Source organism: Phyllostomus hastatus, unplaced genomic scaffold (assembly GCF_019186645.2).
Source record: "Phyllostomus hastatus isolate PE091 unplaced genomic scaffold, TTU_PhHast_1.1 phas_contig_948, whole genome shotgun sequence".
Lineage (NCBI taxonomy): Eukaryota > Metazoa > Chordata > Mammalia > Chiroptera > Phyllostomidae > Phyllostomus > Phyllostomus hastatus.
Window position 1 is genome coordinate 5470192 of NW_025333993.1, and position 16716 is coordinate 5486907.

A 16716-nucleotide genomic window follows, 5' to 3' on the forward strand; every position below is an offset into this window, starting at 1 on the left:
GCGTGAGGCTATAAACCCTGAACGGGAGGCCTGAGCTGTGGGAATATACAGAGGGGGTGTCCGTGGGTGCTGTGGTCGATCAGCGTGGCCCATCGTGATTATTTGGCTATGGGGGGGGGGTGAGGGGCAGGGTTCTGAGACCGGTTCTTGGTGAGTAACTGCTATAAACAAAGCTGTGGGAAACTGAGGCTGCTTCACAGAGCTCACGGTCTGCAGCGGAAGCTCAGCACGGCCACAGTGCCACCGCGGGAGCGAGGAGGTTGCCGTGGTGTCTGCGAAGAGGGGAGGCTTGCTGGTGGGCAGGAACGAGGTGAGGCTCACCCCTGGCCGGGAGGGGGCCAGAGGGAGACTTTGAATAAGGACTCGTGGCCAGGGGGCCATGTGGTGAAAGCACCCAAGGTCTGGGTTTGGGTCTCAACTCCCTTTGGAGCCCTTTGAACTTGGAGCGTCTTGGGCCTGTCACCACTGTGCGAGGTGACTGAAGGGCACCTGTGTGATAAACGTGTGTGTAAGTGTGTCTTCAATGGTAAACCGCACGAAGGTGGGAAGGACATCTCGGGAAAAGGAGGCAACGATGAGAAGGAAATTCCAAGATTCCAGGGCTTTGTGACCGAGCAGAAAGTGACACCACCCATGGGTAGGCCAGGTGACCGTTTGGGTGCTGGAGTTTATCCTTAAAGTGCGTTTGTTTCCTAGAATTATCTCATTAGAAGAAGATTCCGGACTTCCATCATCATGCATTTACTGGCTATCATTTCAACAGTCCTGATCCTCAGCCCTGGATGTTTGTTCCGGGCACCTGGGCGGGGGGGGGGGGGGGGTTGCAAATATCCGAATTGGTGCCACGTCCCACTGACTCCTGAGTCTCTGATTCTCTCAGTCTGAGGTGGGGCCGAGACCGTGGCCTTCCTTTTGAAGGTGCTAAGGCGATTGGATATGGAGGCAGGGCTCCGGTCGCTGGGGTGCAGACCGCAGTCCTCACCACCACCAGGTGGGCAGGGGCCCAAAGGTAAGTTTGCCGATCCCGGCGGGCACCACTCTTGCTGCATGCGTGCCCCGGGGTCAGTAAGGGGCATGGGTGTCAGGGCTGATCCAAGAGGAGTGTAATGTCTAATAGGCTGCCCAATGAATCAGTCAGTCAATCAGTCCCAGTGCTGAAAAGTAGGGATAGAAAGATGAATCTCCAAGTTCTTCTCTGGGGGACCCTGCGTTTAGTGTCGGGTCATCCACTCCAACAGCCTCAGTTACCGGAGAAGAAAATGGAGGCATCGTCAGGGAGATTGTGCCTTGGCCAAGGCCGCAGGGCTGGCTGGTTGGTGCTGGACTCCTGTTCCCACGCAGTCCCCACCCACGGTGTGTGTGCGCGCCGTCTGAAATAGACTTTCCACTCACAAAAAGTACATCGAGTCATCCGTAATTGTAAGATAACGCTTTACTATTTAAAAGGAAGTGATTAAGAGATTGACTTTGTTTGCATGGATGCACTGAGGGGCCGATGCCTTTACCGATACAAAAACCCCAGAGAAGAAATTGTCTCCGTTTTCCAAAGAGGCAACTGTTTTTGCACTCACGAGTAACCGCGCTGATGAAAACGTGCATGACAAAGCTGTTCATTGATAGATTGTGTCATAGAACATGAAGCTCAAGAGCACACTGCCTAAATAGAATCAACCAGAGGGCTGGAGTAAATCTCGCAACGTGCTGCGTGTAATTCCATTTAAAAAACACAAACACGGTCTCCCGGTTCATTTGTATAACCTTTGTCACCGGAGCTCACTGACAGGAGAACAATGTGTTTCTTATCAACTTCTGCTGCGGATTATGCAAGTTGATAGGAATTATGCATTATGCAATTTTACGGAGCAGTTTGTGGTCAGCACGTGTTATTAGGACCTGCTGCGCGGGCTGGAGGCACACGGCGTCTGACGTGAACGGAAAAGGGCTGCGGAGCGTGCGGGCGGGCGGGTGGCGCACGGAATTAGCCTGCAGGGCCGAGAACGCAGGAAACAGACTCCTTAGCGGCAGAGAGTGAAAGATAACAGTCGTGCTCGAGGAGCAGGCTCAGGACCTCTTCCCAGGGAACGTGCCCCTCCCCTGCCCTTCTGCGTCCATTAACAATCCAGGACTGAAGTCCGGGAGGGAGTGGGACAAGGCTGGTGGTACCGGGAGGGGGGTGTCGGGATGCTAGGTTTGGAACCCCAAGGCTAGAGCCCTGGCACCTACTCCCCTCCCTCCTCTGTCTGGGATTGCGCGGAAGGAAGGTGGGCCTTGCAGCGGAAGCCCCTGTCGCCACCACCTCCGCGGTGGAAAGAAGGTCCCCGTGCGTGCAGGCGTGGCGCCAGGCTGTGTCCCGAAGGGCTCAGGAAGCCCAGAGGCATGCTGAAGGGCGCTCCTGGCGTGGAAAGCTGAAAAATGGCCGGCGACGGAAGCCTTTTCCAGGCCAGGGCTGCCCTTCCAGAGCGGCCTCGGGCCGCGTTTGAACTCCCCGAGGACGCGAAAGTGTCAGCGCGGGGGCCTGGCTCCAGGACCGCGTTGGAAACACAACCCGAGACTTCCTCCCCGAGAGCATTTACTGCGGAGGCAGGGGCTCCCCTTTCCAGAGTTAGCGCGCGCGCACGAGGACTAGCTGCCGGCAGTAAAGAGAGCTTGCAGACGCTCCGCGCGAGGACAACAAAGACCAGACCTTACAAAATGATAACCAGGAGTTTATAACTCATAACTCCGTGCACGTTATATTAAAAGTGGAAGGCTTTTTGAACTGCAACCTTTACATCCCGATCCAATCGTTCTTTCGGCTTTGAAATCTCCACAATCTGAAGTTTATAGGGATTATTTTTATTATAGGTAGAGCAATTAAATCTCCATATTGAAGGATGTAAACCTTTTAAGGCCCTTCTCAGAATATCAAAAGAAAAGGGGGCTTATATTTAACAGGTGTGACAACCCAACACAGGACATTTCATTGAACGAGAACTTGACATTATCCAGTAACAAATACTTAAATTAATCCAAAACATCTTTCGGATAAAAGGGATTTCAAAAAGAATTAAGTCGACCACAAAACCTTATATAGAAAGATCATCTCAGGTATGAAATACCTAAAAATACTAATTCGTATAAGAACTAAGTGTGTCAAGAGGTGTTTATATAAAAGCCCTTCCTTTCAAGTGATATTGTTATTAACTTAGAATTCCTGTATCTCGTATTCGTCTGGCAAAATGGATCGTGAATGTGGCTCCATGACTCGTGTCCCGTCGGCCTCCCAGATAAATTCAGTGGGTTTCACTCGTTGAAACTGGTTTCCTGTATTTGACCTTGATTATGGGCCAGACTGAGAGAATGCTATGGTAGGAGGCAGGGATTAGGCTGGACAATGGAAACAACTTCCTAACTTCAACTACGAGATATAATCAGCTGGAGGAGATGAAGCCCACACTCTGCAAAACTCTGGGATTTTTCAAAGTTAATGGCGCCAGCTTTGTGAGTGGGCTCAGCGTGTGCCTTTTAAGATAGTCTCTGGCCTTGGGCCACGTGACTCAGTTTGTCGGATCGTTGTTCCGGGCACCAAAAGTTACGGGTTTGATTCCTAGTCAGGGCACATACCTCCGTGGTGGGTTTGATCCCAGGTCGGAGTATATACAGGAGGCAACTAATCAATGTTTCTCTTTCTCTCTCTCCCTCTCTCCCCCCTCTAAAATAAATAAACATACTAATAACAACAACACAGACATTTTTCTCTCTCATCTATCTCCATCATCTATTTCTCCGTGGTGTCTTTCAGGGTAGAGGTAGCAAGGGGGAGCCACAAATAATGTTGTTTCAAATATTGTGTTTTTTTCTGAACTTATTTTTTTTTCTGCTCTCAACAGTGGTAACTTGGATCGTCAAAAGCATGTTCCTTACACTCTTGAAGTGCAGTCTTTATGCATAAAACATGCTTTATGCATGTTAGCACACACTATTATTTTCAATACTACTCTATAGTATTATAATGTTAGGTACTAGTAATAGTAATCGAGAAACGTTGCCAGGGTAACGTGGCGTTATAGAGCGGAGCCATTGCCCAGCGGACTGCCGAGATCACTGGGCAGGCTGAGAATCTGTCTGTTCACTTTACAGAACTCCCTGAAATGGTAAAGGCTCCCCGTGGTGTGGTTTGAAAATTAGTGGCGAAGGGGAAAATTTCAAAATCCAGAGAGGTTTCTTGGATCTGGACTATTTGGAGAATAGTTAGAGGGAAAAGGAACCCAAATATGCAGCTGGCAGTCAAGGGGAAAGACAGGTTGGATGTGTTTCTGAAGACCATGTGGACATAGTGACTTCTGTGTTCCTAGGTAGCAATGCTAAGGGATCAATCAATTTTGCAAATAATGAATCAAGCACGGACTGTATAAGATGGCATGGCCCTGTGATGAAACACGTGCCTTTTAATGTGCATCCTGCTTTTCATCCTGTAGCCTCGGAAAGAAAAGGATGCAGCTTGTCCGAGGCCTGCACTGTTTTCAATATTTACTTTTATTGGTATCATCTCTTGGCTTCCTGTGAAGAGGTGGGCTGGTAACTGATCCACCACGGTGCGCCTGTTTGCTCAAGACACTTCCTAGGCACGCATCTGTAGTTTCACGAATGTTGTCCATTTAAAAGAGAAGCACTCCTTCGGAGAGTTTGTAATGGGAGCTTCTCAAATGAATGAGCCGTTTTTGGTATCTCTAGGGTTAAAGACCCTCTCAGAATCTATACGTCCTGGAAAAGGCAATTTCTAGACTCAGCTGCTTAGCCCCATTTTATTTTTTCCCCAGCAAACAGGAAATGGAGCCCTGAAGGCCTTCTTTTTTTTTTTTTTTTTTTTTTAAACTGGAAAGTGTGTGGGAAGGGGGCATACCTAGGATGCCCACTTACAACCCTCAGCCTGACCCAGACTTGGGGGTCTCTGTGTGTTTTTTCTTCCCTCTCTTTTTTTTCTATTATTTTGGCAGACTTTTTGGAATGTCTGGGAGCTAAGGGCTTTGCTTCATGGAGCAGAATTCTGAAGCAAGAAAAAGAGAAAGTTATAGACTAAACCACAGAAATGTAAACACGTCTGCAGCTAAAATAACTCCACTCTCATTGAAAACACTCCTCCTTCACAATCAGACTTCTGTGTGCTATGGTCAATAAAACTGCATGTTAATAGCGACCAATTAATAGATTGTGTTGCCCGGCCTTAAAAGTTGAGGGAGTTTTAATTATTATTTTTCAAATTAAAGGAGTGCTTATTCCCTCCCTTCCCTTGGGGTGGGGGGACTTAGCTTTCTTTTCTGGCTGTTTGCTGAAATTCTTGGCTGTTAAAGTTTGGAGAGGGAGGGACATGAGTAGTTTTCACTTGGTCGGAAAGGGCAGAGTGTGCAAGAGGACGCTCTGGAAGGGGTTCCCTGCGGTCCGCGCCCGGACGGTGGTGACGGTCCCCGGAGGACGGAAGTGAAGAGAAGCAGCGGCTCTCAGGTAAGCGATTTTGATGTCAGAATTCGCGTTTAAACTAGAGCGTCTTTAGAGTCTTAGCACCGTGCCCCCAAGGCCGATGAGCCAAACCTGGAGGCTCCCCCTTGTGAGGCTGTTTCTTGGGGACAAGCCCTATTGTCACAGGGCTGCTGTCACCGCATCCGTCAGCCCGGGGCGTCTCCTCCGCATCCTGACGTCCTCGCGACCGCATCCAGCTCCTCCCGAGCCCCCGCGGTCCGGTCCCAACGCCGGGTAGGGCACCGCAGGTTAGTGACTCCAGGATCACTACGGCGGTGGCGCCTGGGCGGTGCTTTCCTCCAATAGTCTGCGAGCGATGTCGTCTTCATTCTGAGTAGCTTCCCAGGCAGTCGGTGGTCATTTTAAACTTCTGCAGCAGTTTTAACTTCTGCAGCAATCAGTTTTAACTTATTAACTTTTATTATTTGAACGTCTGTAACGGCTGAGGCGGGGGGAAAATTACTTCTTACTAAAAGTCACGCCGAGTGACGAGGAGCCAGCCACTCCGCGCTTCTCCACCTCACTGTCCCCGTTCCTGCTCTCCCTTCGTCTGCGGTCCTGGCTCCTTCCCCCTCCTGGAGGCGAGTCCCGGGGTGCCCTCCTGCCGGGGCCTGGGCTGGGTCGGCGCTCACGTCGCCCCAGGCTCCGCTCCTCCTCCTGCTCCTCCTGGGAACCGCCAACTCCGTGCTCAACCAAAGCAATCGTCCAGATCCGCCCGCGCCGCCCGAGGGCGCGCTCAGGGACACGCGCGCCCACGCGCACCCACGCGCACCTGGACGCGCGCGCACCCCCACGCGCCCCTGGACACGCGCGCCCCCGCCCCGCCCCCGGCGCGCACTCTCCGATCGTGAGTCGCGCGTCGGGGTGGCCGCCCTGCGCGGCGATTGGCGGGAGCCGGAGCCTCCCGGAGCCGGCGCCCACACCATGGGCTGAACCCGTCGGCGCCCCGGAGTCAGTGCGGCCGGCTGGGCGCGCACGGCCAGGCACGCGCGCGGGCACATGCGGGAGCGGACACGCGCGGACGCACACGTGCGGACACGCCTTCCCCCCCGACGGCGGAGCTCGCTTCCCGGTAAGTCCAGTGCCCCAGGCGCCGGTGCCGCGCTGGCGGCTGCGGGGACGGTGGCGGCGGGTCGCTGGCTCTTCCGACGGCGCCGGTCAGGTGGGGCGTGCGAAACCCGGGAGGGTCCCTGGAAAACGCGCGCCGTAGGGGGACCCTTGGAGAGGAGCAGCCGCGCTGAAATCGGCCCGGGGCCGGGAGAGCAAATAGCCGGAGCCTCAGCAAGAGGTTATTTGTTCTTGTCTGGAGTGGAAATCAGGGTTGAATTAAAGCCCACGCTTGGCTGAAAGTAGAGACCAGATGTGAGCTTGGCTGTTACTGCCCGGTTGGGCCAACGGCGCGTGGAATCGCCCTCCGACGGCGCCCCGGCCGCGCGCTCCTGAACCCACTGCGTCTCTTCCCTGGCCCAGCTCTCAGCCTGTGTTTTCACCTTCTGACGCCACAACCTGCAGCTGTTGTGCTCATGGGCTTCCCGTGTTCCCCTTTAATTGGAAACCTGGCATGTTTAAAATGTAGACTGTCATTTTTTTTTTTTAATCAGCTAGTCTTTTTGGTTTCTGTCAGAAATCCATCTTCCACGTATCACTATTGTCTGTTGTATGGAGGTTTTACCAAAGGTACTGCATGGAGTTATCGTTAATATCTTTAAGTATGAGACTTAAGTCCTGTTGTTACTAGCAGACCAAACCGCCCAGTAAAATGGGTAGACAATTTTAATGCAAATGCAGCTTTAGTACCACTTGTCCGTGATGTAACAATTTCCTTGGTCCTTTCAAAGAACATACTCATCTGCGCCGCAGATTTCACACTCGTCCTGTTTCTGTAGCTTCTGTGGTTCAGAAAACTTTCAGTGTGAGTTAAAAAAAAAAGTGCTTTTTATTCTTCCCAGGGTGACAGAACATAAGGCACAGAGTGTATGTACCACGGGGACTATTTTTGAGTATTTTCGGTTCTCTCCAAGTAGTTTAGAGCCCTGAACCGGCCTCAGCTCTCCGTCACCTTATCACCAGGAGAACTGTCACATTCCTGGGCTTAACCCCTGCCCTGCCAGCGGCCTCAGCTCGCCGCCGCAGCAGACTCCTTCCTCAGCGGGGGACCGGGCAAAGGCAGTTAACAGAAAACGCCACCAGATGAATTAACCACTGCGTGTCAGGGAGTGGATGCAGGAATCCGTATGGTTGAAATCACAGTTCTGTCGGAAATAGGATGAGCTATGCAAACTAGTGGTTAATAACTAAAGCTTTATAATTTCTAAAGAAAGGTTTTACAAGTGCCACAAAACATCGCAAATGCTGCTTGCGGTTTGGTAATCCGAGCTTCAATTTGAGTCAATGACTTTGGGAAATTACAGCAAACTGGCGAATGGGTATTATGTCTTTTGAGTTATTTGTTTAAGAAAGTACAGTTCCAATTGCACTTCAAGTTTCAGTTTCTTCTCTTTTCTAACACTCTATCGTTACTTCATTTTATTTGTAAAAATCTGGGTTAGAATTGTGGTCCATCATTTTACATGTACTTGTGATTTCATGATGAGTTCTTGGCTATTTAATCCGATTTACCTTCTTTAGGTAAACTTTTGAAAATTAGTGTTTAACATTGAATGGGTTTTGCAGTGGGGCTGCTTGTACGTGAGTATATAAATATCCACCCCCCACCCGCCCCACTTCTCTGTTATTTTGTTTTGGTAGGTATTAAAGAAAAATCTTGTGGAACTTTTAACCTCATAAAATCAGATATTTTATTTGTGGCAAGGGCTAAGGTCCCAGCAGAATGCCAACTATGTAAGTAAGATGTAAGCATCTCTGAAAGATGTCAGCGTTGATTTTTAACTTACTATTCTAAAATGTTACGTATCGTGCCTATATGGATAGGTAATAAAGAACTTTAAACATTTTTCCTAAACTTAGTATTAGCTCTGTTTTTTCTTCTTGTTCCCTCTCCTTAAACAACAACAACAAAACAATAAAAGGGGGTTTATTTCTTCGCCAGGCAGAGGAGAGAATGCTGCTCAAGTCTTTTCTGGTTTCCCAGTGGAAACCGATAGCAGGTTGGTCGGTCACCGGATCCGGGTGGTGGGGAGACGCTGTCGCGTTGAATGAATACCAGTGCCGTCAGCTGTTTCAGGGACCCCCACTCAGGGGGCGCTGGCACAGAGACACCCACCCGTCTCGAACTCGACTCAGGGAGCCTGTGAAGCCAGATGCGGTCAAGTAGCTGACATCAGAAATAAGTCATTGTGAGCAGAATCCCAGCTTTTTGAGGCCAAGGGTCAGTTCTCGGTTTAACTTGGGAGTTGATTGTTCTAAAGGCTGGTCTCTTTGGTCACCTCCTGGCTGCGTCACCCTCTGCTTCCCAGACAGGCTGTCCCAGTGAGCGGGCACTGCTGAGGGGTCTGACTTTCTTTTCCCCGAGTGCGAGGATACTTTGGGCAGGCATTCCCGGGCAATGCAGTCCTTCAAACACAGCCTTGCCTATGATCTACACCTTGACCTTGAAACTCTGAAACCCTTTGGAGTAGCTTTTGTCAGAGGGACAAGCTGGCACAATGGAGATGTTTAAATATTTTGGACACAGTTTCAGATCAATTTGATCCCTGTCCGTGGCAGCGTGAGCTGGAGGGGCAGGGGAACTTTGAAAGTCGTGGCAGTGATGGGTGTTGATGCAGGAGGTCTGTGTTGTTGATGGCCATGATGGCATTCTTGTTGGTTCTTCTTTACCCCCTCGGGGGGCTTATTAGCAGTTAGTTAATTAGATGTACGTAATGCATGGTCACTCTACACACTTAGTGATTCAAAGCAGTCATTCTGCAGGGCAGCAGGAATTTCTAGGGGCGAGACTAGCGTCTGAACCCATTTTTCCAAATAGCCAGGGGTAAAAATCTCCCCCCTTGTAATGTTACCTTTTATGCTATACATTTTGGTATTTAAGAGACAGAGGATTTGATGCTTCGTGTTTGTGACGGCGCAGATCTAGGGGAGGTGGTGACGGCGGGTGATCTAAAATTACTCTGCTAAATTTAAGTGTAAGTGAACTGTAGACAGCGGCGAGAAATTCAAGGGTGTGCTCAGAAGGCAGCGCTGCGGCCGAGTCCCGGGTTTCAGCTCACTTCTCAGGCCTTCTGTTTTTACAGTGGTGCGTCATGGGCTGGCAGACCCCGACTGTGCACGGGACACAGTGATTTAACAGCGCGAGCGGGGGGCCCGCTCACCTGGACGCGGTGCTTGTTCAGAAGTGGGCGCCCAGGGACTTCGGTTGTGGGACTTCTTCCTACTTGAAAACGACTGCGCACGAAGGCCGAAATATGCTTGCAGCGTGTAAAAATAGGCCTTTTGAATGAGGTTGTCGCATTTAATTTGTAACTCTGGAGAACCAGATGTGAGATCTGGTCTAGGACAAGCCCTTACTTAGCCTGTCTAAAGGTTTTGAAAACGTAGGTCTGCAGCCGCCTCTGTTTGAGTCCCAGCCTTTGATTGGAATGGGTTTGGTGGGAGCGAGACTCTCACACAGGCTGATTCTTACATGAGATTCCTTTTACGAGGGATACTGATGTTATTCCAATAGCCGTGCCCCCACCCCCTCTGGAGAACACACCCCAGGGGGAGAAAAACCTCCCTCCAATGAACAGGGGAGAAAACGGGCCCATCTGCGGTGACTAAGAAGCCGTACAAAACAAACTGGAAACCCTGATTTTCTCTTGACGGGGGGCTGGCGTGGCGGCGGTTCCCAAGTCTTCATTTAAAGGCGGAGAAGTGTGTTTGTGCCTCGGTCTGACCGCAGCGGGGCCGGGGGCGCCGAGCCCTGTAGGGTGATGTACTGCCGTTGTCCCATTCCATTGAGTCAGTGATTTTCACCCTTTTCCGTCTCGTGGCGGCACACCTAAACTGGTTACTCAAATCCTGCCGCAGGCCACAAAATATATCTTTGCTGATCTGACACACAAAAAAAAAGGGTGTGACTTTGATGCACTCACGTGGATGACTGTTGTTGTGTTGGCCGCTGTCATTTGTTCATTTGACAATCTAAGGGAAAGGGGCCCCCGACTCCGTAGCCAGGGGGCCCCTGCGTGATTTAGAAATTCTGGCGGCGCGCCGGCGGGCCTGCCGTGGCACACCGGTTGAAAATCCCTGCGTTAAGTGATTCGCCATTCTGGGTGGGGAAGTTCATTTTCTCTGCGGCGGAGTAGACATGTGGGTTATGGATTCTCGGGGCTTAGTAACAAGGTTCAAGTTGCAAGGGAGAAGTCTGAATCGGATCGTGCCCCTTTCCCCTCGCGCTGGGCGGGGAGGTGCGTGTGGCCGCACTGAGGACATGCTAGGGGGTGCGTTCATCGCTGCCCTCGTGGAAACGGATTAGTGGGCGCTGCTCGCCTTCCCGGGGGAGTTACCGTGGACACCAGGCTCGGGACTGTTCGCTGCAGCAGGAGGAACCCGGGCCCTTACTCTGTCTGTTTACTGCCCATCGCCTCCGTCTACCATGTGGATTGGGATTGGCCGTGGGAAAAGTGCTCCTACTTCCATCCTGTCTGTGTCTCCGATGCTTGGACTCTGCCCGACGCTGGAGCGAATGGGGACCTCAGGCCTCTGAGAAGGGATGGCAGGAAGCGGCTCTGAGGAGCCTGGTGGGGAAGGGAGGGAGGCTCCCCCCCGCCATCACGGAGTCAGGAAGGTAAAGCTCCGACCCATGAGCGACTAAGGTGCATTTCAGGATGCTTACGTGGACACGCATACATCTAAGCAGAACGCAAATGATAACCGCAGAAGAAAAAGGAAATGTTAGGAAATACTAACCACTCACACCCACAATCTCAACGTAAACCTTAGACGTTGAACGCATTAGAAAGCTGAAGTTTCTTCTGTTGGGAAGCGCGGTGAAATCGTGTAGCAAAGGGGCCGATGGCTGGCCTAGGAACGCTCTGACGAATCTCCCGTGTGGAAAGGGGGTTCGCTGACACCGCAGCCTGAACCCCAGGGGCTCTCACTCCTCAGAACCTCAGCTCGTCTGTCCGGTGCAGGGCTGGCGCTCTGGGCTGTACCTGCACAGCAGCGAGGTGACAGAGTACGCAGGAGGAGGGGGACGATTTGCTGCTTCAGTATCAGAAAGTACTCTCTGGTGGGTGTGACCCTGGCCGTACTTCATGACCGAGCTCTAAACAGAAGGAACGACAATATGGATCAAAATCCCGGGAACCGGGCAGGTCTTTTCTGCAGGAGGCGTTTGGGTCCGCATGTTACCAGCACTTATTCCCGTTTCTGCAACCCCCCCCTGCCCCCCCCCCCCGAAGCCACTACTGTGGAAGCAGAAGAAGAGATCTCTGATGGCTGCTTTTGTCACAGTGAGAGGACTTTGCAGCAGGCGTTGTGTCAGTCCCGAGGTGCCTTGTCATCATCCGTCCTGAGGAAATTTGGTTCATCTTTGCAGTTTCCTAAGACTTGGAAACATAGGCGATTAACCAGAATGTCCCCCAAGAGCAATTTCTCCTGAGTTCTTCATCCCCAGACTGCAAAACGGTCTATAAAATGACCCCACAAGTACGTTGACCCCACGGTAAACTAACTTCCAGGAGGCAAAGAAGGGGGTTCATTTGTGTGCATATTACGATCCCATTTACAACTACATTTAGCATCAGCATAATTTTTTCTTTGCAAAAATTAAGCACTCAGTCATGTTCAATTTTCTTTATTCATTTTAAGCAACCTGGAAACACCCTTCTCAATCAAAATGTATTGATTGCCTATTAAATCAGAGCACTGTCCTAAAGGAGAGAGGGGGGACATGGATGCATCAGGGGCTGTTCCAGGGGTGTCTAGCCTGCACCCCCGGGCCTCACGTGGCCCAACACAAAATTGTAAGTTTTCTTAAAACACGAGGTTTTTTTTTTTCTGTGATGACATATTGCAATGTATTTAATGTGTGGCCCAAGACAATTCTTTTCTTCTAGTGTGGCCCAGAGGTGCCAAAAGGTTGGACACCCCCCTTGGGTGCTGGCCCTATCTAGAAATTAGAAAAACAACTGCAAATTTAGTGGGAAAAAGCCAGCACATTTCTTGCCTATCCGCCCGCCTGAGGTATTCGTTATAGTGACAACCTGTGAACAAAGCCACAGCCCTTTTTCCCTCCCAAAGAACCAAAAGCATTTTCTCTGAACATAGCGTCTTTGGGATAAAAATACCCACAGGTGGTGGTTCGTGCAGAACGAGAGGCATGTCTGGGAATTCTGGGAGTCCCTAAGGGGCCAAGGTTGGTCTCCGGGCAGATTGAACCCGGGCTGTGCAAGTTCAGGACTCCAGCCGAGGGGGACGTTCTGGGTCACGGAAAGGCAAGAGCGAGGAAGAGAGAACGGAAAGTGCGAACGGTGTGGGGAGGGGCAAGCTGCCCTTTCAGCCCACGTCCCTGTCTCACAGTCCGTGCCAGACACTGTGCAAGGCACCGTGGGGACGGGGAGGACTCCGGCCATGCGTTCAGGGGGTGGAACTATAGGAAGGGAGCGCGTGCACGTGCCCGGGGACTTAGAAAGGGGACGGACGCTTGTGTCCTGGAACATAGATCGGCGGGGCGTGCGTGGGCCACGGTCTGTAAAGAGGGGCGAAGGCATGTTCCACGAAATTAAGAAAGCGGGTGAGTGCATATTCTAGCCCAAGTGGCACATTCAGCAGGGCCACCGGCTTGGACCAGGCCAGTGTGCTGGCGAGCCAGGGGCCGACACTGTCCAGTGATGGAGGCAGTGCGCCTACACCGAGTGCTCCGTGTGCTGCGTGCGTGGAGGCCCGTGGCGGGGCCCCGGCCACGCCATGCACGGGTCTCGCTGAGGGGCCGCTGCTGGGTGAGCGCGTCATCCCGCCGCACAGGCCCTCCCGTCTCAGCGACTCGTGGGAGGACTTTGCTTTCACTCTCAGCATCAGCAGCCGTGGAGCGTTTGGGTGGCCGGCACCACCAGGGCTTCCGCATGCTCGGTTCCAGGTTACATTCTTGCCCTTTTCTCTCTCCCCTGTCCTTTCTTATTTATTGTGCATCTACTTGTGGATTTTTTTTTAAAGTGCTTGTTCCCCAGCATATATCCCTGTTGATCTCTTCGCATCCTGTTTTGGAACAAGGTAGAGGAGAGATAAAATCGCCCATCTCACAAGAATCGTAGAATCAAAAGGCGACAGGAGCCGTACTGCAGGGGGAGCAGGAAGTGCTTCCCAAAGGGCAGGGAGGTGCGGGAGCTGCACCGTCCTGTGTGTGTGTGTGTGTGTGTGTGTGTGTGTGTGTCGGGCGGGCGTGGGCAGGCAGCGGGCAGGAGGGTGGGAGGTGCTCCCCGGGGCCTGCGCCCCGGGCTGCAGGGCCTGCCCAGCCCTCCCCAGGTTTCGGAGGGACTGATCTAGATGCCAGTTTCCATAACCCAGGAGTGAAGTTCCACATAATCTTGGGAAGAGGACAGGAGAGTGTGATGTTTGGAGGGTGGAAACTGACCCTGACCTCACCAGGTGGTGCAGGCAAGGGTCGGTGTCACCAGGGGTCAGCCTCACTGCAGCTCTTCGAAGAAGGTGCCCGAATTGCCCCCATTGTCCAGAGGAGCAACGTGAGGCTCAGAGCACGAAGCCAGGGTCCCACGGAGAGTGAGAGCCAGAGTAGCACTGACACCCCAGGCCACCGCCTCGGGAATCCCTGCCTGGGCTGTGCTGCCTGGAGTCGTCTTGGTCACAGCAGAGGGTCCACTTCACGGATGCGACAGGTGACAAGGAGGAAGCAGGGTGACACAGAGGCTCAGCAAAGGAAATAGAAGGACAAGTCACATGCGTAGCTTAAAATTTTCTAGTAGCCGCATGAGAGAAGGAAACAGGTGAAGTTAATTTTAATAAATCTATTCCACGTGACACATGTCCAAAACATTATCACTTCAAATGCAATTAACATAAAACATTGATGAAATATTTTACATTATTCTTTTTTTCTGTATGGAAGCTTTGAGATCCAGGTGTACTTCCCACTGACAGCACATTTCGAGCGCTCAGTAGCGATCTGTACAGTCAAGGTCAGACAGTTTCTCAGAAGAGTTCAGATTGACTAGAGTTAGTAAGCACTGCGTCTGCTCTGTAGCTCCAGGGGCCACGTCGCCCCGATGTCATTTGGGGACCAGGTGCGGCAGCATTAAAAAGTAGGAGCTGGCACAGTGTCCAGTCCTGAAACGGCAGTTTTCCTGTTGGAGGGACGGCATATGTGTATATACGATTTCCTGTTGACTCACTTCTTGCTTTTAAAAAGGGCAAAACATTCACAGTTCCCTGAGTGAGAAGTTTGTTTTCAGTCCAGTGCCTGCTCTCTGCGCTTCCTCGTGGATAGTTTGTGCTCATTGTCACTGGTGCATCGTGAGGGAGTTCCACTCTCTCTGTTCTGGTTCTTTTTGCCCCGTGGGCCGTGCTTACTGTAAAAAAAAAAAAAAAGAAAAGAAAAAAGAAAACCTAAACAAAATAAAACTGTGTTAAATAAAATACGTGTGGCTTTTCTCAACTCTAATGGCCGTATCAAATTTAACAGCTAATTCGGCGCAGTTATTGGTAACCAAACATGGAAGGACAAAGAATACCGTCATTTATTTATTTTTTAAAAAACCCCCCAAACCTCAGAACTGACGGAAGGGGCTGTGTGTTTCAGGCTCTACCCGTCCACGTGTCTGGTTGTAGGCCCTCAGGGACGAGCAGAAAAGCGAGAATGTTTACCTTGCGCGTGGCGGGTTCTGCTGCACTGAGGCTGCGTTTTGCAGCCGAACCCCTTTCCGTCCTCCCCGGAGTGTGGGTCACCAGGTGCGGCCCTCGCCGGGGTGCCCCAGGGTCTGCTCCGAGGCCTGCTGCGTGTCCGCCCCCCTCCTCTCCCACGGGAGAACAAATTTAATTTAAAGTCTAAATTGTGTTTGAGAAATCTGAAGCACATTAAGACCCCTTAAATAATTCACTTGGGGTTACGTTCGGCGAACATGTGTAAATATGAGAACGTGACGGGCAAGCGGTCTACACGCAGAATGAATCCGAGACCACGCTGATGGGAGCCACATGTGCCTGGACTCCGGGAGGGGAAGCCGAGTCATTCACTGCCGGCGGCCGGCGGGGCCCGAGGCTGGCCCCGCGGCTCAGCTCGTCGGGGGAGGTCAGCGTCCAGCTGCTTCTGCGCGGGGCCCTTATGATGTGCAGCGTGGTTGAGGAGGACCTTGGAGACAAACTGCCAGTGCGGGGGGGGGGGGGCGGTCAGCCTGTGGGCGTGCCGCTGGGACAGCGGAGGGGAACAGGAACCCAGGGGGGCCGCCCGCCTCAGCCCCCACCTGCATTCCCCACCAGCTTCTCCGCCTGGCGTTGGCAAGCGTGAAAGGGCCAAAACGGGCTTCTGGAAGCTGCTGGACGTCGCCAAGCTGGTAGAGGCCTTTCCCCTTGGGGCTAAACCACTGTCATGCTGTGGGGATGGATGGGTGGACTGAGCCCCGGGACAAGCCACACACGGCGGTGGGAAGTGTCCTCGCCCAGAGGAACCTGAGCGTTGCTGCGTGTTTCCCTCTCCTCCCGATCCCCGAATCCCCCCGCCTCCCTTGCTGCAGCTGAGTCCCTTCTCCCTGCTTCCCTGGGCTCACTCGCTCCCACGCAGGGCTTTCAGATGTCGGTGGCAGAGAAGTTCCACCCACGGTAAGGCTCACGAGGGGCTCGAAGAAACAAGCCCGCGCATCTAATGAAATCAGGCTGCAGGTCTGAAGCGATGCTGGGAGAGCCCCGCCCTCGCTTTCTCTCCTGTGTCTGGTTTTCATGGAAATTTGTGTCTGGGAATGAGGGGAATCGGAGTGGATTTGCTGCAGGCAGGTGCCTGCGTTCTTTGGCGCTGGCCGTCAGGAGTGAAGTCCAAGGGCGCCTTAGGAGGTTCAGCGCGCGCCATGCAATCTTTATAAAGCAGTGGGGATCTTCTCCGACTTCCTGGTGTTTGAAAGTTATTCCTACGTCTGCCCTAGCCTGGGATTTTGAGGACAGAAAACAGGCTCTACTTACTGTCCCTGCTCCCTGCGTTCACCCTTTGAAGTCGTGGCAAAGTGGCTGCTGTATTCTCTGGTGCTGGCGTGAGCAGCCTCTGAGGTTCTGGGTTAAATGGTCCCCTTTCTTTATCCTGCGAGGGCGCGGCCAGTGCAGCCAGGAGAAGGGGCAGCC